The sequence below is a fragment of the Adiantum capillus-veneris genome, chromosome 6 (genome assembly GCF_014529385.1).
Source record: "Adiantum capillus-veneris isolate H3 chromosome 6, ASM1452938v2, whole genome shotgun sequence".
Classification (NCBI taxonomy): domain Eukaryota; kingdom Viridiplantae; phylum Streptophyta; class Polypodiopsida; order Polypodiales; family Pteridaceae; genus Adiantum; species Adiantum capillus-veneris.
Window position 1 is genome coordinate 149,436,752 of NC_140936.1, and position 24,161 is coordinate 149,460,912.

Below are 24,161 nucleotides of genomic sequence, written 5' to 3' on the forward strand. Positions count from 1 at the left end.
AGGGCGAAGTCCTTTGCCTCCATTACCTTGAGTGTCATACCTAGTAGGCGACATTCCAACCCGAGCATGTCAAGACGACCCGACCATCGGTAGTTCTCCAGTATCAAGGAAAAACCACCAGGCTGTTGAAGGAGAGCCTTGCTCCATCTCAAAAATCTACAAACTCGCTAGAATTCGGACTACGCATTGCCACCATGCAGTGACTGTCTACCACACATCAGTCGCATGCCGTAGCAGGACGAGATATGTGCCTCCTCCTCGCATCACTGGCCACCAAGCTTCCTCCCGAGAGGGGGCGGGAGGGCGACCTTCCCTGACATGCCAAAAAGCAGGAGGGGTGAAGACCATGGCGAAAACCCTAGGTGGGGTTGCATGGGCCTCCCTCCCGAGGCGCACGCACCCAACCCCTCGGGCATCTACCTTTCCCCAGAGTGCTCCCTTGGCCAACAGCTAACGAATCGGCCCGCCCTACCACAAGACACCCCCAGAGCCCTTTGCAAGCTGCAGACCTCAAGCAAAAGCTACTCCCACAACCCTAGAGTCTTACGATATCGTTGATATTGTTGGAATCTTATTGTATCTTCTTTAATGTTGCATAATAAATTGTTTTTGAGGATCGATGACAAACGAGGATTGTTTTTGAGAATCCACAAAGAGACAACAAATACTTCCTGTAAGTTTTGTTTTTCTCATATCAAATACCTCTCATTTATGAATTGATGATAATGTTGCACTGATATTTTATCTTCTTTTGTGTTGCAGACTATAATTATTTTTGAGGATCGTTAAAGACTATAATTATTTTTGAGAATTTTTAAAGAGAAAAAAATAAACCATTTTGGACATGAGTGATTCCATGTGTGTAAACTTTATCTCAAACTACTGCTTCCAACACTAGAGGCCCAAATCCGCCCCAAAAAGAACCCACTACTGACCCAATGGGAAGGAGGTTGCATATGATGTAAGGATGAATACAATGATGAAAAATATAAGCGAAGGAAAGAGAAGTGGAGTAAGCTGTATGTATCATACACTTTTCAATCTTTGGGTTGAGAGCTTGAGAAAAAAAATTAAGGCCCATCATGCAGCTAGCTATGGTCGCCGGGGGCTATGGTCCGCCCGATTGATATGATCACCAAAACCAAAGGAAGTACCAAGACTATATACAATAAGTTACCACAAAGATACCAAATCCAATTTCTCCTCATTCAAATCTATGTATGAGCCGTTAAACTTATTCTATATGCTTGCTCTAGCATATAGATAGTTTCTCTAGCATGACTTTCTTTTTGTCTGGAGGACATAGCATGATTTTTTTCTATCCAGAGGACGAGTGACTTACTGGTGTCAAGAGAATTCTCAAACCTTGTGAATACACGACATTGGCATGCATATTGACCAAAGTAGGATGCCTTTTTCTAGAGATTTTGACAAACCATTACATCTAAAATCCCTTAACTATTGCATTTGAAGAGAAGCAATTGCTTCCTAGGATTTGTTCCCTTCAAGTTTTACAGGAGAAAAAAAACAGGGTTTTCAGTTCTTGCAAACATCTCGCTACTTGGTTCCCATACAAAAACCTCTCATGTTTTGCACCCTATTAATCAGAGATTTCAGGCAAATACGCAGCTTTTATGGAAAAAATACAAGTAAAATATGCCTCTAGCAATCTAGCAAGGAACTTTTACATAGGATTAGAAATCTTTCAATATATAGTTGGGAGGTATACAATAGCATAATTTTAAATTAAGCTGTAAATGGAGATGCACTTTGTCTAGAAACAAAATGAAAGGAACGTTATAGGCTAGATTCATTTGATAATGATAAGAAGTTGGCTTGATTTGTGTTGACAAGTTTGGAATTCTAAGCAATTGGCCATTATGCTTGTTGAAGCATGTAGCCCAGAATGGCTGTGTCTTAAAACAAGGCATATGGAAGCAAAGATTCACGTTGGCATGCCAAGTAGGCCCTCCCAATTTTGCTTTCGGGTTGATTTGACGGAATCTTAAGAGATGCTAGTGTGGCTTTGAGTTCAAGAGGAAAAAGGTAAAGAATTTAAAGGTAAAAGGAAATCTCTCTCTCTTGTTTCTCTCCACACATGTCTATGTATCTATCATTTTTGTGAGCTTGTCCATATTTTGAGATGCCAGCACAGATGGAGGAATGCAGTGCGAGGTTAAGTCGCCAAGCAAGGAGATGGGGGTCAGTTTATCGTGATTCGTGGCTCTCTCTCTCTCTCTCTCTCTCTCTCTCTCTCTCTCTCTCTCTCGCAGGCGGATAGGGGACTGTGTTGAAGCCGGATTGGGGCACCTGCTGGCGCAGATGGGATGCTTCTATTCCTCTTCAGATTCGACAGATGCACGTCATGTGCATAGGATGGCAGCAACGATGGTGACCAAGGGGGCATTGCATACATGGCATCCCTCTTTTACCTTTGCATATTCAGGGATTCCTATGGAATCTTCAAGGCACGGAGAGGGAGGGTGCAAAAGGCGTTGTGCCATAGAAGCCTGCAAATGGTGGGGCTTGGGGTTATGCCTTCCATGTCTCTGTTGAAGATGATGACGATGACATGGCAGTGCCTTTGTCATCGTCAGCGGATATGGGATGCTTTTGTTTCCTCCATTTGTAGATCCACGGAAGCCGCACCTTGGGTCTCTCTCTCTCTCTCTCTCTCTCTCTCTCTCTCTCTCTCTGTGTGTGTGTGTGTGTGTGTGTGTGTGTGTGTGTGTGTGCAGTTTACAGGAATCTACACAGAAAAAGCGGACAAGTGCCGCGTGCACAAGATCTCCGTGGGGACTCTCTCTCTCTCTCTCTCTCTCTCTCTCTCTCTCTCTCTCTCTCTCTCTCTCTCTGTGTGTGTGTGCAGTTTACAGGAATCTATACAGAAAAAGTGGGCAAGTGCCGCGTGCACAAGAACTTCACGGGGGGCAGGGGAGGGGGGGGGGGGGGGGAGGAGAGAGAGAGGGAGAGAGAGGGAGGTTCAGAGCTCTGTCGTCATTGACGACTGGTTAGCGCCTAGTGGTGCAAAGTAAGGGAGTGGAATGAGCTTCGTGATGCAGAGTAGGGTCGAGGGCTGTGCGATCGCAACACGAGTGGGCGGCTGCGTGCAAGTTGTGTGCAGGCAATGACTTTTCCTTTGAATTGCTAGATTTTGAAGAATCTCTAGATCTAATTAATTGACGTTTGAAGTGTAGACCGAAAATAGCTAGTAGTGACTGAAATAGCTAGTAGTGACGACATTTGTATATAACAATGTTTATAATGGTAGAACCTTGTCCCTTGAGAAGAGATATACCACACTCAAAGAAATATGGAGGGGAACACACAGTTATTTGCAATTCGGATGCGGAAGAGAAGGAAAATTTCCATAAGGACAATTATGTTATCAATCTTATAGCATCCTCAATAGATTATCTATACACAAAAGGATGCTATAAGATTATGAATCTTATAGCATCCTCAATCCTCAATAGATTATCTATACACAAAAGGACCCACATCACTACAACAAAAAAAGGTGTTATCGACGCATATATCGACGCTGTCCGTCGCTATGAGCGTCGCTATACGCGTCGCTGTGAAACCAGTCGCTATTAGCGACGCGGATAGCGACGACCATACAAAAAAAATTTTCTTGGGCAGAGGGTAGGTAGCTTGGTCTGTGCCCAGTTAAAAGATGGACACAGCCACAACCAGAATTCCTGCCCTCTGCCCAAGAAAGCGAGAAGCACCAAAATATTAACCATGCTCCCGCGCACAGAAATTTCGGCAGAGTTCCCTTCGTTTTTACATAAACTTTTCAAAAAAAACCATATCATGTATACGCCTCCTACATGCTATCCATGTAGGATCTCACATGAGATTTAAAGCCAATGAAAGACAACCGTACCGACTGAAAAGCATAGCCATAACTTAAAAGCATAACCATAACTTAAAAGCATAACCATAACGAACCATAACCATAACTTAAAAGCATAACCATAACTTAAAACCATAACCGGCTATAACCACTTTGATCAAAACTATAATGCAGATAACCATAACCATAAACAAAATTAACAAAAACCATAAGCATAACCAGAAAGAGAAACAATAACTGTCTATACAATGACAATGACAATAATCATAACCATAAGGGAAACAATAATTGTCTGAACACTAACTGTTTGTTAAAAAAGAGACACAGAAGCGTGTCTGTGTCTCACAAAGCATATAGATGAAATCTGGTCCACAAATTACTAGGCGTCGCAACCCGCACATAGGACAACTCACAAAATTAGTATTGATATTACTTCACATATACTGACTTAATTAAATCAACTCACACATATTAACGTCTCACCTCAAGCGATCAGTGAGACTGTAAGGCCTCCCAGTCTACAGGCTCTCCTCAAGCTTCAAGATCATTCAGTACTTCATAGATACCTCTGCGATATCCATCTGACTCCTCCTCGCGTGATGGAGCTCGATGCATCGCAAGATTCTACGTTTATACAAAAATCAAAGTAATAAGAATACATGATTCATCGTGTTTTAAAAAACGCCATAGTTAAGATTGGATTAGAAACTCACAAACTCATAGCGAAAGGTTTTGAAGCCTTCGCTGTCAAGATGAGATGTCCCCCTAGTCATCTGTCGTATCTGCACGGCCTCACACTGCTGTCTGAACCGCGTGGCCGCTATCCGCTCATCCTCCCTGATCTGCAGCCACGTCTCGTGTGGGATGCCCGAAGGCTTCGACGAGCCGGTCCTGAAAGCCTTCCGAGATGCATCTCGTCGATGTTTGATGGTGTCCCGTGCAACACCCTTTATCCACCGCGCTGAAACAACGAAAGAACCCGGAGCAGGCTGGTACTCTCTCAGGATGGTCTCCACTATGTAATGACTTTTTCCTTTTCTTGCTGATCCCAAGCCATCAGAATGCTGGTCGAAAACTGCAGCTCCATGAGCTGGTGAATTTGCTGTCGCATCTCAGTCCCGACTCTATCCATGTCAACAGAACCATCTCCCCGTATAGTATAGAGTTTGGAGGCACTAGGATCTTGTGCCCCCCAAGGTGTCCGAGGTGTGCCAAGAGGTGTGTCGAGAGGTGTGCCTGGGTAAGACGGGGGTCATGAACGAGGAGGGGTCGAAGCATCTGTGGACCCTCCTCCACAGCAACCACCACCTCCACCTGACGATCGCCGAGATCGGCGAGTGCGCCTGTGCTGCGGAGATGAGGACGGATAGAAACGCATTTCTGGGTCAGAAACGGATAGAAATTCGGTCGTCAATACAAGAGACTCTTGCACTAGCCATCCTTCTGTCATGCTCCCCTCTGGACGCGCTTTTTGGCGAACAAAACCCTTAAGTGTTTTCATGAACAGCTCTAGAAAGAACATCCAATGGCTGTGGATTGTACCTGCCACTGCAACCTCATCTACTACATGGACGAGCAAGTGCATTTGGATAGTTAGGCAGCTCGTGGGTAGATACTTCTCAATCATACAAACTACCTCAATGGAGTTAGCCCTTGCGACTGCAATAGATTCCTCCCGTATCTCCTTGGAAGAAATCCACCGCACTAGCTCTTTAATCTTGTATATGCAGGTCCGCACTTCCTCCGTTAAACACCCCTTGATTGCAATTGGAAGAATGAATTGCAAGAACTTATGTCAATCGTGCGATTTCAACTCTGACAGTTGATCGTCACAGGTGAATGCTGTCTTGAGACATCGCATATATCCTGTTGGCGTCCTGAACTCTGAAATCACCCTTTTCACTTGTCGCTCTTCGTTTTTTAGCAATACCCTTGGCGCTCTTGGAAGTTTTGTTTGACCAGCTGCATTGGTGAAAGGCCACAGCTTTGGCATCTTTCCAACCGACTGCAAATCATCTCGTGAAGCTCGATTGTCTTTCATTCCCATGATTGTCTTCCAGAGGAGCTCTCCCACATTCTTGAATATATGCATTGGATCCAGCAAATGGTTAATTAGTAGATCACCCCAGTACGGCAACGTATGGAGAATGGAAAAACGTTTCATTCCTGGAACAGGTTGCCCCTCATGTTGCTCCCATCGGCGACGCCACTCTTGTACATGCAGAGGACGACATTCGACGCAACCAAGCTGGCCTTTGCGCAAGTGATGGCTATCTGGAAGATAATGGTGGTGGCCTTGATAAATTGTCTTTCGAAAAGAGATAGAATAGCGCACATCCAAAGACTGCCCGCAAATGGACATGCATTGTATCCCGAAGTTGTTAGTCCTGCATATATCAAAGCATGAATCAGGCCAAGGCCAAGACAAAGCAGTGACGCTTGCATCTGACCACCCGTACACTGACTGAAGATTCAAAAACGCCAGACAAGTACGAAGCACATATATTTTGGCGCCTTCATAGATTGGTTGATGTGCCAACTTCCTCAACATGTCTTCAGGAGATAGCCGCACGGCTTCTGGTGCTGCTTCGTTCGCGTTCTCCTCGCTTGTCTGGAAGAAGGCATCCAGCATCTCCTCCATGCCGTCGTCTTCTGTCTGTAAGCCCTTTTCTGATTCCATCCGTGGCTCTATATAGGTCGGACCTTCATGCATAATCTTTTTTCTCTCTCTCTCAGATGCAGGTGCTATGTCGCGGAAATCAATGCCCGTTCCGTAGGAGTCGTATCGCAGATCAGGACCACTGGGTCAAAATCTCGTCTTTATTGGTCAAATCCTATATGGGTAGACACATACGTGCACTCCTAGGTGTACATGGCAATGCATGTAGCAGACAAAACCCCTTTGCCTCTTTTAGTTCCATAGTTTCTTCTCTGTCTACGAACCCACCTGCCTCCATTCCGAGGTAGCCTGTCAGAGAAAGCTTTCCAATGCCGCACTTGATGAAAGCACAAGCCATGGAATTTCTCAGCCCAATGAAAGTTTTCTACCTGATTGTAAACCGGACGGGGCCTCCATGCCAAGCCAGAAGATAATGTGGAGATGGATGAGCAACTTGAGAAAGATTCAGAAGCCTTGCATGGTTCTGCTCAAAAAAGCAATCTCGATCTCTCTTTCTCTCTCGATCTCACTCTCGCTATCTCTCTTTCTCTTTCTCTCTATATTTCCTTATTTTCCTATCTCTCTCTCTGTCTCGCTCTTCACTTCCCTACCTCTCTCTCTCTCTCTCTCTCTCTCTCTCTCTCTCTATATATATATATATATATATATATAACTCTCTTTCTCTATCTCTCTATTTCCTATCTCTCTCTCTCTCTCTCTCTCTCTCTCTCTATCTATCTATCTATCTATATATATATATATATATAACTCTCTTTCTCTCTCTCTCTCTCTCTCTCTCTCTCTCTCTCTCTCTCTCTCTCTCTCTCTACTTCCCTATCTCTCTACTGATCGAACGAGCGACTGAGCTAGGGAGATCTAGATGTCCACGACTATGGAGGACTACAAAACATCGACAGAGGCTGTATCAGAGGATCTAGCTAGGTCACTTTGGATCGACATGCATAACGCCTGGTCAGACCACTGACTATGGAGGAGATTGATGAGATCCGCCAGCGACAGCTGCTGGATCTTCTATGATCTACCTATCCCAGCTAGCTGGTTTAACCGTTTAGTCCATACCCAACAGTTTAGGATTCCATAATATTTTATTTTGTCATCTTCTTACTCTGACTTTGTATCAGATCCATCACATTGTAACTATCTTGTCTCATGTCTCATAGGTCACTTTGGCCTTTCGAAGACGTTAATATAACATTTCATTTCATTTCTCTCTTTAATTATTTTTCTTTAATTTTAATTTCCTAAGCATACATTAATTCTCTATCTCTCTATCTCTCTCTCTCTCTCTCTCTCTCTCTTTGATTACCTACACACACACACACACACACACACACACATTTCTCTCTCTCTCTCTCTGTCTCTCTCTCTCTCTCTTTCCTACACACACACACCTCTCTCTCTCTCTCTCTCTCTCTTTCCTACACACACACACACACACCGCTCTCTCTCTCTCTCTCTCTCTCTCTCTCTCTCTTTCCTACACACACACACACACCGCTCTCTCTCTCTCTCTCTCTCTCTCTCTCTCTCTCTCTTTCCTACACACACACACACGATGTAGAGAGAGAGAGAGGGGTTGGGTGGGGGGGGGGGGGGGGGCATAATACCTGTACAGCAGGTGGAGGCCAAGATTTGAGCAGAGCGTAGGCGAAAATGGCCCCTGTTGCTCGCGGGTTTCTCTTTTTTCCCCCAAATTTTTTTGCGTCGCTGTAGGCGTCGATATACGCGTCGATATACGTGTGAGAAATAAATCCTTTCCGCGTGTATATCGACGCACATTGCGATGCGTATATCGACGCGTATAACGACGTCCGCTAATTTCGTCGATATACGTACGTCGATATCTCCATGTAGTGTTGTAGTACATCAATACTTTACACACCATAAGTAACCAGCACATATTGCATCATGTATCTATACAATTATAATGGGGGGAGGGATTTTGGCCTTCCCTCTTGCCACATGTTGCCTCCTCCTTTATCCAATAGCTCCCAGTGGTGTGTCTTAAAGCCCTACACACTAACGAGATAGCACGTAGAAAGAGGGAGAGGCGACCGAAGGCCGTCAACCACATTAGTGACAATTATAGACTTGTCACTATCCAACATTTTCTCAAGAGATATGCCAAAAGTGTTGTTGTTGTGAGACATGGCTAGTAACTTCACCTCATGTCGGTGTTACTTGTATAACCAATAAAGAACATAAAACACAACCTATGCTTTATAATTCACAGAATACTACAAAAGGCCTATTTTGTGAAAATGTGCGGAGTCCAAATTTCAAATGAGCAACAAAATTTATCAGCAATGTAGCTTCAAGAGAAAACAAAGATTAAATAAGCACAAAGAAAAAGTATGATGACATCGAGCTCTAACAAGCCAAGACACAATGGATTGGCTTAAGCCGCACTTACAATGATGGTAATGCTTTTCTAGGCTTCAATGCATTTTGAGGTTCGAGCTCATTTCCAATTCTCATGAATTTTGCAAAGCTCAAAAGTGGCTCCAAGAAAGTAATGATGCCACTTTCCAAAGAGCATGGACCAATGATATTTTTTGTAAGCAAAGAAATTGTGTTGTTCTTTGATTCTCATTTTTTATACAATAACAACTTTGATGTATCCCCTTTGCATCAACACTACCTCAACAATTAGGTTACAATTACTTTAGGGAGCATACCTACAAAAAAGGATTTTTCAAACCTTGATTATCTAATAACATTTTTTAAAATGCTACAAGGAGAAAAACTTCACTTGTCATCACTTCAATGGAGGGAGATAACTACAAGAAAGGTCTATATGGGCTAAAGAAAAGGAGTCTTATCGTGAGCTGAGCAAGAAATATCGAGCGAGACCAAAAATCGAGCGAACATGAAAATAATAAAGTAGCTTACAATTGAAATGAAAGACATTTTGACAAAGACAACATGATTTCGCTTTCCACTCGAATGAAATAAATTTTTAATTCGAACAATAACATAACCAAATTTGGTAGTTTGTAGTTAGCACATGAGTGCAAGATTCATTATAATGCAAGAAAGGCACTAGAAAAGGTTTAAGTATTAAGAGTCAAAGGTTCATCAATTCCACCAAGAACATGATCCTTTGTCAAAACAACCCATCTTGGTCGACTAGCAATGGAGAGGTTGGAACTCCATGATGGAAGGTCAAGGAAAATGATGCCTGGTAGACAACACAAAATGGGCTCATTTTGCCTTGAGCATATGACCATCCATAGGTGACCATAACAAATTCCTATTCATCATAACTTCAATGGGAGGTAGCTATTTATCGTTGTGATTCTCATGTGGGCCTATTATAAGGCAGTGGAGCGGCAATGCATCTCTCAAGATATCCCTGACATGCCTGGCAAAATGATTCCTCAATGCATTGCTCTACAAAATGGTCCCTCAATGGAGCAATGGAGCTCCGGGTTGCTACTGCTGTGAGTGGTCCCGCTGCTACTTCCAAACCATATGGACCCTCCAAACCATTCACGCCACAAAAAATGCATCAAATAGAAAATGACCCACAAAGGAAACCCTTGCAACTGCAACATGGTATGGCTCCGATATCGAGTTCTCAAGAAAAGCCTTAAATCAAGCATGTCGTGGGACTCTTCAAGGTTTGCAATGATCAATTTTTGCATGGGCTTCGTGCTTTTTATGTAGACATCACCAAGACCATGGAGAGCAGCCTCAAAATGCGTTGATGCATCATTTGCAGACATATCCTTTGTATGAGTATCATATGAAGGTGAGATTGTGAAGCTTCTAGACTTGACGGGCTCGATCCTAAGTGGGCGTGTTTCCATGTGATAATAACCCAAAAGCCTCCTCCTTGTGGGCTTCTCTTAATTGATAACTTGACATTGCCTTCGATCAATATGCAAGCAAATTCAAATGAGCCACAAAGAAATAGAGCAAGCAAGAGAAGGAAGCAGCATTGCAAGTGCTTGAGGAGGCATCCTTGCCAAGGCAAGAATCCCCATGTAGAATTATTCTTGTTGTTGTGGCTACTAGGAGGCTTGAGGAATCAATACGATGCAAATATTTAGGCATTTGGGTCCTTCAATTCAGATACAAAACTATGCACACCTATACTTCCTACTTTCTCTACAGGGATTGATAACTCTCTCTCTCTCTCTCTCTCTCTCTCTCTCACACACACACACACACACACACACACACACACACACACACACACACACACACACGCACGTGTGCGCGCGCGCACACACACGCGCGCACACACACACACACACATGCATGCACAGAGAGGCTCTTGAAAATTTTGAAAGAGTTTGCACACACCTCGATGCCGAGAATATTTTCAAGCAAGGAGGAAATCGAGCGAACAATCAACGCGAGAGAGAGAGAGAGAGAGAGAGAGAGAGAGAGAGAGAGAGAGAGAGAGAGAGAGAGAGAGAGAGAGAGAGAGAGAGACTTGCTGGACTGCATTAGCCTGGTGCAATGCCAAAACCCCATTGCACGATGTCACTCAGCTGTGTTGCGAACTGCTGCCCACCCTCACTGCCGAACTGTAGTTGTTGCGAGCTGTCGCTGTGAGCCATCAGGCCTGAGGTGACCTGCCGGTGCGACCTCTGAGTCCTACGTTGGCGTATCCTATAACATTGGGTGCTGCTAGCTGTCTCTGCTGTAGCCACTACTACGTATCCTGTGTGGAGTGCAATAAGCTGCCATCGATAGTATTCCCTGTCACACCTGCCAAGAGAGAGAGGGAGACGTTTTCAGTTGGATGAGTGGACACCATTCAATTATGTGTTTCTACTTTTAAGGATAGCATGCAAATGAGAGCATGAGCGTTCAACCTTTGAACTGCCTGTAGCCATCCACGCCGGCGTGGGTGGCTACAGCTAATGTTAGGGATCTCCAATTTCTTGCGCAATCCCATCCTACACCTTGCGACCAAGGAAATCAGGGCTCCATCATCCCCGCTTGATGCTGATCTTCATTCAACCTTAGAGCTCAAGCAGCTCACCAATGGTCGGCAACTGAGTGGCTCGCCAAATATCATCGACAGCTGCATGCGTTGTTGGGAGCAAAAGGGCGATGGGATTTACAGTGGAATTGAGTGCATACTCAGCATGGCTTAGGTGTTCTTTGTATAGTTTTTCGAGTCCCCTCTCTTGCCTTGCAACACCGAAGCCTGCACCTAACCTGGATCTGGTTTTTAGGCACCCATCACCCTCACTTTATAAAGCGTTGGCTTAAATAGAAACAACCAGAATGTGGACAAGGCCTCTAGCTTCCTCTGCAGAATCAAGGAGGAGAAAGATTTTGAGAGAGAGAGAGAGAGAGAGAGAGGGAGGCTCTCATTGTCGAAGACTGATGGGTGTCTCCCTGGTTGAAGACCATGGATTCTCTCATGCTACAAAAGTGTCTCATGGCCAGCATTCTCGAATGCGTGAAACATAAAGCATGGCTCAATCCGAATGAGGTCAACAAGATTTCCATGGCCAAGTCACTTTCACGTGGTAGAACATCAAGAAGCTCGTCAAAGATGGTGTTGTGATTTGGAAGCTCGTTAGAGAGCCCAAGGAAAAGCTATTGTTAGAGGAAGTGTGCAAGAAGGGAAAACCTATTGGTGCATCGACTTAGTGTTGAAGCTGCTCTTGTTGTAGGTGTGTATGTGCCAAGACCATAACAAAATCCAAGAAGGAAGCTATATTTTTTAGGAAACAAATTCTAGAGGGCTTCTACATTCATACTCTCATGTTTCTTTCTGTCATCAATGCAAATCGCATTTGAGTCTTTCACTACATGTATGTGAGAGAGAGAGAGAGAGAGAGAGAGAGAGAGAGAGGACATGTTAGAGTTTAGATTTTTTGAGTGGCGGAAAGGAGCCTACACTAGTTAAGTCTAGCAATGACTTGATGTTGCTCTTGTATTAACCCTTTATTAGTCTTTAAATTTTCCCTCTAGTGTCAGTGTTTAGCTTTAGAGTAGCTTCAATTTGGGGGAAAATCATTCCTTCAATTAATTGAAGCATGTCCCTTGATCATGAGGGTATGCTATTACAGTAGACCACCATAAGAGCATGGTCACATGATGCATAGTTTTCAGTTACTTTTCAAATAACTATGCATCAATTATGATCCTGTGCTTTGTAGCTATGAGCATAGTAGAACTGGGGGCTTTGGAAACTATGCCAAAATCATCATACTTTAACTAGTAGGCTGTAGCCCCATCCTCACTTTGATGAGGATGGTTGCGAACAAATTTTAGTACATATGGACCTATCAAAGATAAGAAGGTAATGGCAGCTAGACATTGTCACCTATATTGTGCACATAGTTGACCTCTATCTGGTGGGATGCAGAAATATGCAATGCTAGTCACAGTGCATGGCCATGGTATTGAGCACTGCTACCCTTTGTAAATAATGCTAGACATTGTTACCTTAGCTATCATTTATGAGTAACTAGGACTCACTTGGCCATCACCTAAACAACCACCACCATAAATGACTACCATTAATCCAAAGTAAAATGAAGGTTGTGTGCACAAGTTTTCTAGGGGTCATATGGAAGGATGCTCCACTATGCATCAGGATGTGCCATCTATGACCTTTGGAATTGCCCCTTGAGAGTCATCTAATTCCTTCTTTACAAAAGTTTGACTTTTAGTGTTGACAAGCTTGCTTCCTTAGCTTCAATGTAAAAATCGCTAGTACCTCCCATCCCTTTCCAACTTTTGCAAGAGAATAGGCATATCCCAATATTTGGTCCTCTTCTTGGCCATAAGGTTATGTTGATGTTGAAATGTAGAATATTTTAGATAAAGGTTATTCTTTGAGAGAGAATTTTGAGCCTATGAGAGACCATGTATCTTTGCATCCATTGACATTTTGGAAGTGATTTTGGAGGTCTTAAACATATATAATAGAGAACACGCACATGTGATATTAAAGGCCATAAAATTTTACTTTTGAATATGCTTTCTTGCTTGATCATGAGCTCCATCAATTTTACAACATGGATATATTCAAGGTGCTTTGGTAGATGTCGCTCGATTTTGCATTAGCTCGGAAAGACTTGCTCGGAGTTTGGGATTCCTCAAGAAAAGCAATGGTCATGAGACACTATACAAGAAGAGGTGGAGGCTCTAGTCCTGCCCCTTTTATTATTGGTATTTTATAGATAGTGTTTGTGACACTAGCAATTGATTTTTCTTGATTTTATAGTATTATCGTTAGGAAAAGTATTAACCCTCTAACGTCCTTTGGTATTAAGGTTAATCAAAGGTTAACAATAGGAAGAAGGTGGTGGATACACTCTATACCCTCAAAAAGTTAAGGACACAAGGTAGCCTTGCATCTCTTAATGACCTCTTACCTAGTGACACACACAATTGATTTTCCTTGAGTTCATAGTATTATCGTAGAAAAAATATGAACACTTTAGGGGCCCTTTGGGATTAAAGTTAATGACAGGCTATCCACCTCCCTTACCTTCTCACTATGTAAGAGGCCACCATCTCTTAGTGGCCACAATAATAAAGGTGTTATAGTAGGTAGTGAGTGGCTACCACAAGAGTTCTTTAATGGAGCTTTGGTTTTCAAGGTGGAGGATGAGCAAAACTTTCCAAGCATATCAATTCTTCTTTAACCACCATGGATCAATTGAAGAATCATTCACCAACTTGTAAGAGATAATAGTATAGCAACAAAAAGAAAAACTTTGTTTACACAATAAACTCATGGTAGATATGGGAGCCAAATCCATAGCTTTAAAAAAAAGGTCATAAGACCATGCTAGGGCCCGAGGGACCCTCAACAAGAGTGGCCACAATGGCACACAAAATTGCCAAACAGGAACCCCTGTTTGGACAAATGACTCTTCCCCTCTTGCTGAGGGCCCCTAGTGCCCTAGCATGGCCCTAGAGCCATTTTTTCCTTCTCTAGCACAAAGAATTATTCTTTCACCACCATGAATCAATTCAAGAATGATTCACCAGCTTGTAAGAGATTACAATATAATAATAAAAAGAAAATCTTCTTTTACACTATACATTCATGATACATATGGGAGCCAAGTCCATGGCTTCAAAAAAAGGGTCCTAAGACAATGCTAGGGCCCTAGGGACCCTCAACAAGAGCACCCACAAGGGCGTGCAAAACTGTCAAACAAGAACCCCTGTCTGGTCAAATAGCACTCCCTTGTGGCCCCTATTATTGAGGGTACCTAGGACCTTAGCATGGCCCTAGGACCCTTTTTTTCTAAAATTCATGGACAAAACCAATGAGTACTTTAATCTAGAAATATGCTTATTAAAACTATCTGAAAATCATACCTTGAGAAGTCTATGCTAGAAGAGGTGAAAATGCAACATACACAAGATTGGGATACTTCAAGTTTCCCCTAAGGTCTTTGGAGACACCCAAGATTGATAAATTTAGGGCTTACTTATCAAAATATTAAATCTTACCTTATCATAGCACAAGTTATTTCTTACTTGTTTTCAAAGAGTACATAATTAAATAAAGCCTTACCTCAAGGTTATTTTCGAGAAGATTAGTTCATTAAAGCTTCTATTTCATTTTATATGCTTATGTACCAAATCTCAATTCCATAAGAGTCCACCAACTTGTAAGAGAGTACAATATATAGACCAGCTTGTAGATCTCTCTCTCTCTCTCTCTCTCTCTCTCTCTATATATATATATATATATATATATATATCTAAGAAGAAATCAAGTACTAACAAAAGGAACCCTCAACAAAGAAATCCTCCTTGACTTGTTATCAAGCAACACAATATCTTAACATGATGTTAAGTATTGATGGCACAAGTCCATGGTGGAAATTCTACCAAGGTTTATTACTTAGATATTATTTAGATATCGGTCTCTACTCTATTATACCCTTTTATGTACAAAATAGCCAAAGTGAGAAGCAATCTACATTTAAAATGTTACAAATCTAATTTAAGTTATCGTGAAACTTAAAATATGGTAGGGATAGGGTGCTCTTGCACAATGAAAGAAACAATAGAGTCCAAATTGCTTCTTATTAATCTTGGTCAAGTTATGGCCATGAAGAGAATACAAGGAACAATGTAGTCATAGTTATTGTGTCCATTCCATGGCATAGTGTACTCATGGTAACCTGTTACATAAAACTATCTTTGGTGGAGCTGTTCCATGTTAAGAAAGAATGTCTTACTCATGGAAAGATTTTTTATTTCGTTACTAAGGATCCCTCCATGTTAGCATAATGGTTGTTTTGGTGAGAGCTGCATTAATTTATACAATGAAATTACTTGAGAAGAGCTTCGTGCTGCCAAAAGCGAGTCATTCTATACCAATAGCTTGAGCCATTATCACAAAGACCACCACTCCGAACTACATAGTAAGAGGTCACCTTGTACCATGACGCTTAAAAATCCTACTCAAACCAAAAAAAACACGAGCTCAACATTTGCAAGTTGTATAATAAAGACACTTGTTAATACATGTTGTACAAATTTGTGAGTATGTTCATCTAACTTGGACTAAACAATGTTGAAATATACATTATGATGAGATTACCTGCCTCCAATAAGCATGGATTTGAAGAACCTACCTGCTGCAAGATATAACAAAGAATGTTGTTTTAGGAAAAAAAAAGTGGTGTTTAAGCTCTATTGTGTCAAAGATTAAATGTTTATGCAAGCTCTACAATGAAAGACAAGGAGATGAATGAGTGTGTGCACACACGTGTGTGTGTGTGTGTGTGTGTGTACGCGTGCGCGTTAACTATACACATACACACATAGAGGAGATTTTGGTAAAAGTGGTACAAATTTTGAATTGAACATTTTAGAATAAAGAAAGACAATAGAAAATAAATTACAGTGTATAGACTATCACTTAAATTATCATATTGCCTTTCCTCCCAACATAATGAAGAAATATTGAGAGACTTCTTAAAGTAGGATGGGAGTGACAGTCGCATGGGTACAAATGTCATCCACTCAACAATCGACATTGGTGTCGACCTGTAGCACGGCATTGTTGTGATGATCTTTGGTCACCCATGTGTGTGACTTTTGATGCAAACTATGTGGGCAAGAAAATATGCGGACTTATGGTGTGTAGTGTACATGGTTTACGATATTGTTGAGCACTATGGCTGCTAAACTTAAGGATGCGAAGGAGGAAGGCAATGGAAGGGAGAAGAGAGAGGTAGGGGAAGAGGAGAGGGAGAGAGTTAAGGGAGAGGAGAGGAGAGAGGAGAGGAGAGAGGGAGAAGGTTTTTTTAAAATAGGGAAACTAAAAATTCAAAAATTGGCCTTCTAGTGAAAAAAAAACATTTTTTAGCTTGGGTTTATGCACATTTTTTATGATGTGGCATGGGAAAGGGATGGAATGACACAACACCTTTTTTCCTTCACTTTCAAAAAGCTAGAGTGAGAAAGGGACTCTAGGAGAACCCCAGCTTAAATGACCCTAAAAAAAGGGTAGAGAATCCTACTCAAAAGTTGCCAATTGAGTGCACTTGTCTCCCAAAGTCTACACAAAAATAACCTTAATCCCTTAAAATTAGGAATTCTTACAAGGCCCATGCAAACTTCATATTTTCCCTAATGTTGTGAATCTCAATTCGATCATTGTGTTCCTCTCTCTCTCTCTCTCTCTCTCTCTCTCTCACTCTCACACACACACACACACACACACACACACATACATACACAATCAAGGAAGACCTTTGCTCCTATCTACTATCCACATGTGTTTGGTAGCACTGAGATAATTTTAATATCAAAAGGGAGGTGAGAATGTATGCATACGTGGTTTGTATGTGCAGTATGTTCCTCAGATTCTCTATTGCGTAGCAGTGTATGTGAGTCCTTTTTGTTTGGCAAGAGTGTAGGCTTCATGATGCCTCTACATGGTGTGACTAATGGACAGATCCTACAACAAGCCAAAGTGCTACCTCTAGTGTTGGAGAAGTAATCGGAAGAGTTGGCTCTGCCATCTTCATCGGCAAGGAGGCAATTGGTGGTTGGGAAGTTGATGAACCGTGTGGCTAGGAGATAGTGTGCTAGAAAGTTAAAGCCAACAACAATTGACTATCAGTCTACCACGTGACTCTACTTGGTGTGATTGATGGGGGGATCCTACAATGAGCCAAAGTGCTACCTTCGGTGTTGGAGCAGCAATTACAAGAGTTGGCTTTGCCATCTTCATCTGCAAGGAGGCAGATAGTGGGCTAGAAAGTTGAAGCCAGCGGTTGACTGTTGGTCTACCACGTGCCACAACCAACAGCTTAATGCTAGTAACGTCGATGCTTCTAATCGACTACCCTCAAGGAAGATCCCCTACAACAACTGCTATGGGGGGGGGGGGGAGAGAGAGAGAGAGAGAGAGAGAGAGAGAGAGAGAGAGAGAGAGTGCTTGCAATCGACTATCCCTAAAGGAAATGGCTAAAAAAGAAGTAGGTTTATAGTGTAATACCACCTGCAAATTGGAAATTTGAACCTAAGAAAAAATGGACATTAACTTCAAACTTGAAGGTGTACAAAAATTAGAGAGTTTAGTGTAAAAACCTACAAATATAGTCAATTTGGTCATTGAAATTTCCATGTCATATGGCTCTGCCATGTTTTTGGGAAAATTTTATATTTAGCAATGCCTCAATTAAGGAGTCACGGCTGCAAGAGAACCACGTATTATAAGTTCAAGAATGAAATCGTCATAAGATTTTAAACATAAGAGCTCCTTTCATAAGTTTTTGGAAACTAGTTTTCACTTCTTCCTAAGTTTCTCATCACATTAAAGTGAGAATACCCATTTTTCTACTTGAATTCCACACCAGAGGAAATGTCTAAAGCGAGGCCTTTTCATTCATGCCTTTTTTTGCCCTCTAGGCAGTGCTTGAGGAAAATCTAAGTTTGGTGTAATACGATCCAAGAATTTTGAAATTTGATACATTCCTGATGATACAATATTACCTCTAGAATTTAGATTTGAAGGTGAGAGAATATACAAAAGCAATAAAAACATGGTGTAAAAAGTCTTCAAACATGGTGCTTTTCTGTAGTCCGTGTAGACATTTCTTGTAGTTATCTCCCTCCATTGAAGTGATGATAAGTGGAGTATGTTTCCTCCAAAACGTTATTAGACGATCAAGGTTTAAAAATTCCTTTTTTGTAGGCCCGCCTCTTCATAACCTAATTGCTAAGGTAGTGTTGATGCAAAGGGGATACATCAAAATTGTTGTTGCATCAAAAAATGAGAATCTAAGATCTACATGACTTTTTTGCTTACAAAAACTATCGTTGGTCCATGCTTTTTGGAAAGTCCATGATTCTCAGACATGATGCACTGTCTGCTCATTCTTTTCACATTCAAATTTGCAATCTGAAGGTGGTAATACACTATGACTTTTGCCTTTAGTGGTAGTTGAGTGTCAGTGCAATATTTCTCTCTCTCTCTCTCTCTCTCTCTCTCTCTCTCTCTCTCTCTCTCATTGTAGGTGCTCTTCCTTGAGGGTAATCGATCGGCAACATTCGCATTGGCAGGTTAAGTCATTGATTGTGGTAGGTGGTAGACCAGTAGCTAGACACTGCAATTCAGCTTTCCAACCCACTATCTCTCTCCTAGCCGCACACTTTCAGCTTCCCAACACCAATTGCCTCCCTCCAGTGGCTGCTCTCACATTGGAGGTAGCACTTCGGCCTAAGGATCCTCCCATCCATTGCACCGGACAAAGGTATCATGAAGCCTACAATCCTACCAAAGAAAAACGAAGGACTCATATACATTGCTATGCGGTAGAAAATATCAAGAGCACATTGGACACACAAACCATATATGCATACGTCGTCCCCACCCTTTGGATATCAAAATTATCTCAGTGCTACCAAACATCTACCAAATGCCTATGGACAATAGATAGGAAAAAAGGTCGTCCTTGATTGTGTGTGTGTGTGTGTGAGAGAGAGAGAGAGAGAAAGAGAGAGAGAGAGAGAGACAGAGAGAGAGACCTTGTGTGTATGTGTGTTGTTGTTTTTAGACTTATACACAAAAGAACATGACATTTCAAAAAAGAGTTTGCTTTAAACAAAGGACAATGATTAGCACAAAAAGGGTGCTATCATTTAATGAGCAACAAACGAGCAGCCAAAAGCGAGCGATGAGAAAAACTCTAGTTGAATTTTGCTAGTGTAGAGTCAATTATTAACACATTGACCGTATGATTTAGATCTAAAACCTCAAAAAATGTTACTTTTAACATTTAAATATATATTTTGTGATTGTGCATAAGCATTTCATAAATACTTTCTAATGCAAGATTTGATTACCCAATTCAATACCTACATATCCCATTGTCCTGGTACCCTCCTATAAATTGTAATAATTATGTCTTCTTAAGATGGTGACTTTATGAAATTTCATATGAATGTGCGTCCTCCATGTTGGTGTTTTCCCTTTTGGAGTGTCTATTTGCATATATATGTGTGCTCATCCTAAAAGTAAATTTTGATGAATTTCCTTCAAAGAAATTGGTCTCCATATGAACTTTCATGTTGTTTCTTGACGTTTGTTTTGTCGCTTACACCATTATATCCTCATTTAAACATCCTTCCAATTCCAATGACCCATATATTAGAAAAGAGAATCGTACAAAGTATTGATCTTCATCCATAGATGCAAATCTTAGCTACAATGAAATCCTTGTCTTGTTAATTTTCAACCACCCTACAAGCCATCAAATTCATATTGTAGTTGGTGAACCAGATGCAAACCAATTGCTTTGTAACACAAATAGTCTCAAGATATAATTAGAAAGAACCATGGTCTCATCCTCAACTGAAAGAATTTAACAAAATTCTTCAAGAAACCTCACAACACTTGGTATCATCCCGAACTTGTCGAGCGTTACCAAAACCTTTTACCCATTGAGGTAGGAAGGCACAATCTGTAAGAAGCTCTTGACTGGTGATAGTAGCTAGCAACACCTAGTGACCAATGTCCATATGTTTTTATTAGATCTTTGACGGGATAATTTTTTTATCAAGAAGCCCAATTTGTGATTAACGTTTTCTCAAAGTTGACTAAGTGAGATTAACAATTTCTTGCAAAACTTCCTAAATTGATAGGGTCTAATGATAATTTATCCTACTTAAAAACCCTCATTGCTAGCAATTTAGAATTCCTTGATAGGCCACTAATTTTGCTAGTGGATGTTTTCCATAAGGGGTTCATATTTTTTTACACATGATTATATTAAACCATGTCATTTCATTGTGTAGGGAGCTCTATATGGTCAAAGTCTATATATTCAAAATTCCCTCAATGATATGCATGTAATGATGGTTGACCAAGGCAAAAATTGGCCTCAAATGAGAGGAATACATGTTGCAACATTCCAATGTATCAAAAGTCTATTGGGTTTACCATTCTCTTTAGAAGCTGATAGTTGATAGTTTTTGTGCTCCACCATGTGATGATGCAAATCATTTTGAAATGCTAGGGTAGAGGAGTTAGTTTAGAGACACGTGGGAGAGTTCGCTTTAAAATCTAATCATTTTTTAAATTTGAAACTTGTATCAAACTATTCATAAAAAGAAAAAATAAATCATAACAAGATTGACATTCTTTGGACTCTATCTCATTGGGCTACTTTAGCAAGATCAATCTTTGATGCATCCTGAGGCCTTAGAGACAATGAAGAACCAATAATGACACACTTTTTTTCAAATCATACAAGGAGACATAAGCAAGATTCTAAGTGTATTCCAGATTTTGTCCGAATTGGGGGTGTGTACACTTCCCTCCATAGTCTCTGAAGTGACTCCTCTACTCTACCTAACATGGGTCAATGAGAAGTCCATGAGACATCTATGTTTGCAAGTCGTTCATGCTTCACAATGCAAGAAAGTGTAGCATTTCCAAATGCTCATGCTCTTATGGGGTAGATTTTGAGATATAAAGTAGAAAGTCTAGTTTATAAGTAAAACATGCTTCACCGTGCCCAAAATGATAGCATTTTTTAATGCTACTTTCTAAAAGTATGAGACAGAGTGCAGAAAAAGTGTATCATTTGGATATAGCTAACTTTCTTTTACCTTGGCATTTTTGCAAGCATTTCCAAGCGCTAGCCTAACGGTGTTGGTGTGGACATTATCTAGTTTTTTTCACCATGGCATTTTCACAAGTGTTTCCAAACGCTATCTTTAAGAGGTTCGTGAGGACATCATCTAGCTTTTGTTCACCATGGCAATTTGACAAGTGTTTCCAAACAATGTCCTAAAGGCATTGGTGAGGATACGGACTAGCTTTTGTTCACCATGGATTTTTGACAAGCATTTCCAAACGCTATCCTAAATGGCTTCGTGAGGACATCCACTATCTTTAGTAAACTTATAAGAAGCCAAAGACTCAACAATGAGTTGAGCCCCTCACCTTTCCTTTTTTGCAAGCGTTTGTAAATGCTAGTGAAATGAGGTTGGTGTGAATTGGAGAAGAAAGGGGAGTCAGAGGTCAATGTGTGTGAGCATACGGCCTTGGTTACAATGACATTGTGCCATGTGGATGCCAAACTGCACCTCTAGCTGCACATAGTTAAATGCCTAGATGCCATTGTGGTCAGCAACAAGCCCACAATTGAGTGGAGGAAGAAGGAGCCAGAGATTGTGCAGCACTCTCCCTATGCATTTGCAACCCATGAAGACCATCACTACCGTCACCCTCACACCACGGCTGCCGGCATCTACACCCTATTCTTCCTCGGATTCACCCCCCTCATGGTGTCTATAAGTGCCACATGCCTATCGTGTGTGATATCAAGCTCAATGAGGGCCTCTCCTTAGCTCTTGTGAAGCGTTAGTGGCTTGTCTTTGATGGTCATCTCCTTCTTTGCCTCTATGCACCAAGGATAACTCCACAATCTCCCTTGATGAGGTGGAGATGATGAAGATGTAGTTGTCAATTGGATGATACAATGATGAAGATGAAGCAGAATCAAGATCAATTCATGATGAGAAGTTTGTCCTATGAGTACATAGGTGCTTGCCATGGGTTCCAACCACCTGCATGATGGTATAATGCATGATGGGTATCATCCTCACATTTGTAAGGAGACCAAGCATAGCCGGCCACAAATTAGCTAGTGCCAATAGAGCATAACACACATCACAAGGCACGACTAGAAAAAGGGCTATGTAAGGGATGTAGTGCTACAACTACCACTCTTCATTTTGAATTGAGTGATAGGGCTGGGTGGATAGAAGATGGGAACAAAGCTAGAAAATTAAGGTCACCAAGAGTCCTAAACATGCGTTTCCAAACGCAAAGAAAATAGGGTCCGTGAAGATATAGCTCATCAAGGGTATGCAAATTGCGTTTCCAAATGCAAATGAAATTAGTCCAGTGAAGAAAAAAGGTTTCCAATGAGAAGCTTAACTTGATGCCAAAGGAGCCAGGGTCTTGCACCGCAAACCATGCCATGAAAAAGCATTCCCTTGCACCGCATAACAGTTCTTTGCACATCGCACGCGACGTTGATGAGTGCCTCTGATCTGCACCCAAGACCTTATGATATTCTGGCCCTTAGAACTCAGGACTATTAGCAAAAAATTTAATCTTGTTATTGCCCACGCAGGCTGGTAGGTCACGCGAGTCTTCAGTAGGGGTAGCTAGACTCAATACCGAGTGCAGCCAAGTGCTCACGCAAGCAAATCATTAGGGCCCTTGAGAGAGAGAGAGAGAGAGAGAGAGAGAGAGATCAGTAAGATAAGCTTCTGTGTTAACAGATTAAGAAGACAAGGACAAGAAGTAGGTACTAGCGATGTTGTCTCTCACAGCAGCCACAGGCGCCATCCCCTGCTTCTGCGGGTTGAGTGCATCAGAGGCGACGAGCAACGCATTAAGTTGCACCGTTGTGCTTGCAGCATCTCTCGCAATCTCTGCATCGTTCTCCGATGCGACTGCAAAGGTTTTGTCGGTGGCGCTTGTGGCCACCACAGCTGCAACTCTGGTGATGTCCGGATCTGCAATGGGCGCCAAGATCAAGTTTGGAGACAGTGGGAAGCTTTAAATTTACGCTATGCAGGCGAGGCCATTGAGTACTCTTTGGTGGGTGAGAGTGGACATAATGTGGTGTTCAACATCCCTGCCGATGCCCCGCTCAGTGAGCTCAAGGCTGCTTCCATGGATGAGAATGACCTTTTGGCAGAGGATGAGCCCACCTTCACCGCCAAGGTCTCCCCCTCTGGCACCGACACCTACTACTGCACCCCCCTTGCCACCATCATTGTAAGTGAATGACATGACCCGCCCTCATACACAAATTCCCCTTTTTTGTGTTTTGTAGATGAGAAGCCCATTGTTATCTTGCACCCTTATATTGAACTAAATTTGTTCAATTCTAGGGGAGAGAGAGAGAGAGAGAGAGAGAGAGAGAGAGAGAGAGAGTTCCAAATAGAAGTAGTAGGTCAAAGGCTCCTATTACAAACATGTCAGAGTTGATTACCAGCAACTCAATGGGGTTTACTAATGAAGGAGCTTTGTTCATGTTTTGATTGCAAACATTGAGGTTGCAGTAGGAGATCAGTGACTCAATTAACAAGCAGCCTACTGATGTCATGCAAGAGTTGAATAGGGAGCAAAGA

General features: G+C 41.8%; 1 pseudogene; it reads left to right on the forward strand.

The window, feature by feature from the left end:
* The first annotated feature begins 23,024 nt into the window (after positions 1-23,024).
* LOC147456458 (plastocyanin pseudogene) lies at positions 23,025-23,925 on the forward strand (annotated as a pseudogene).
* The last annotated feature ends 236 nt before the right edge of the window (positions 23,926-24,161 follow it).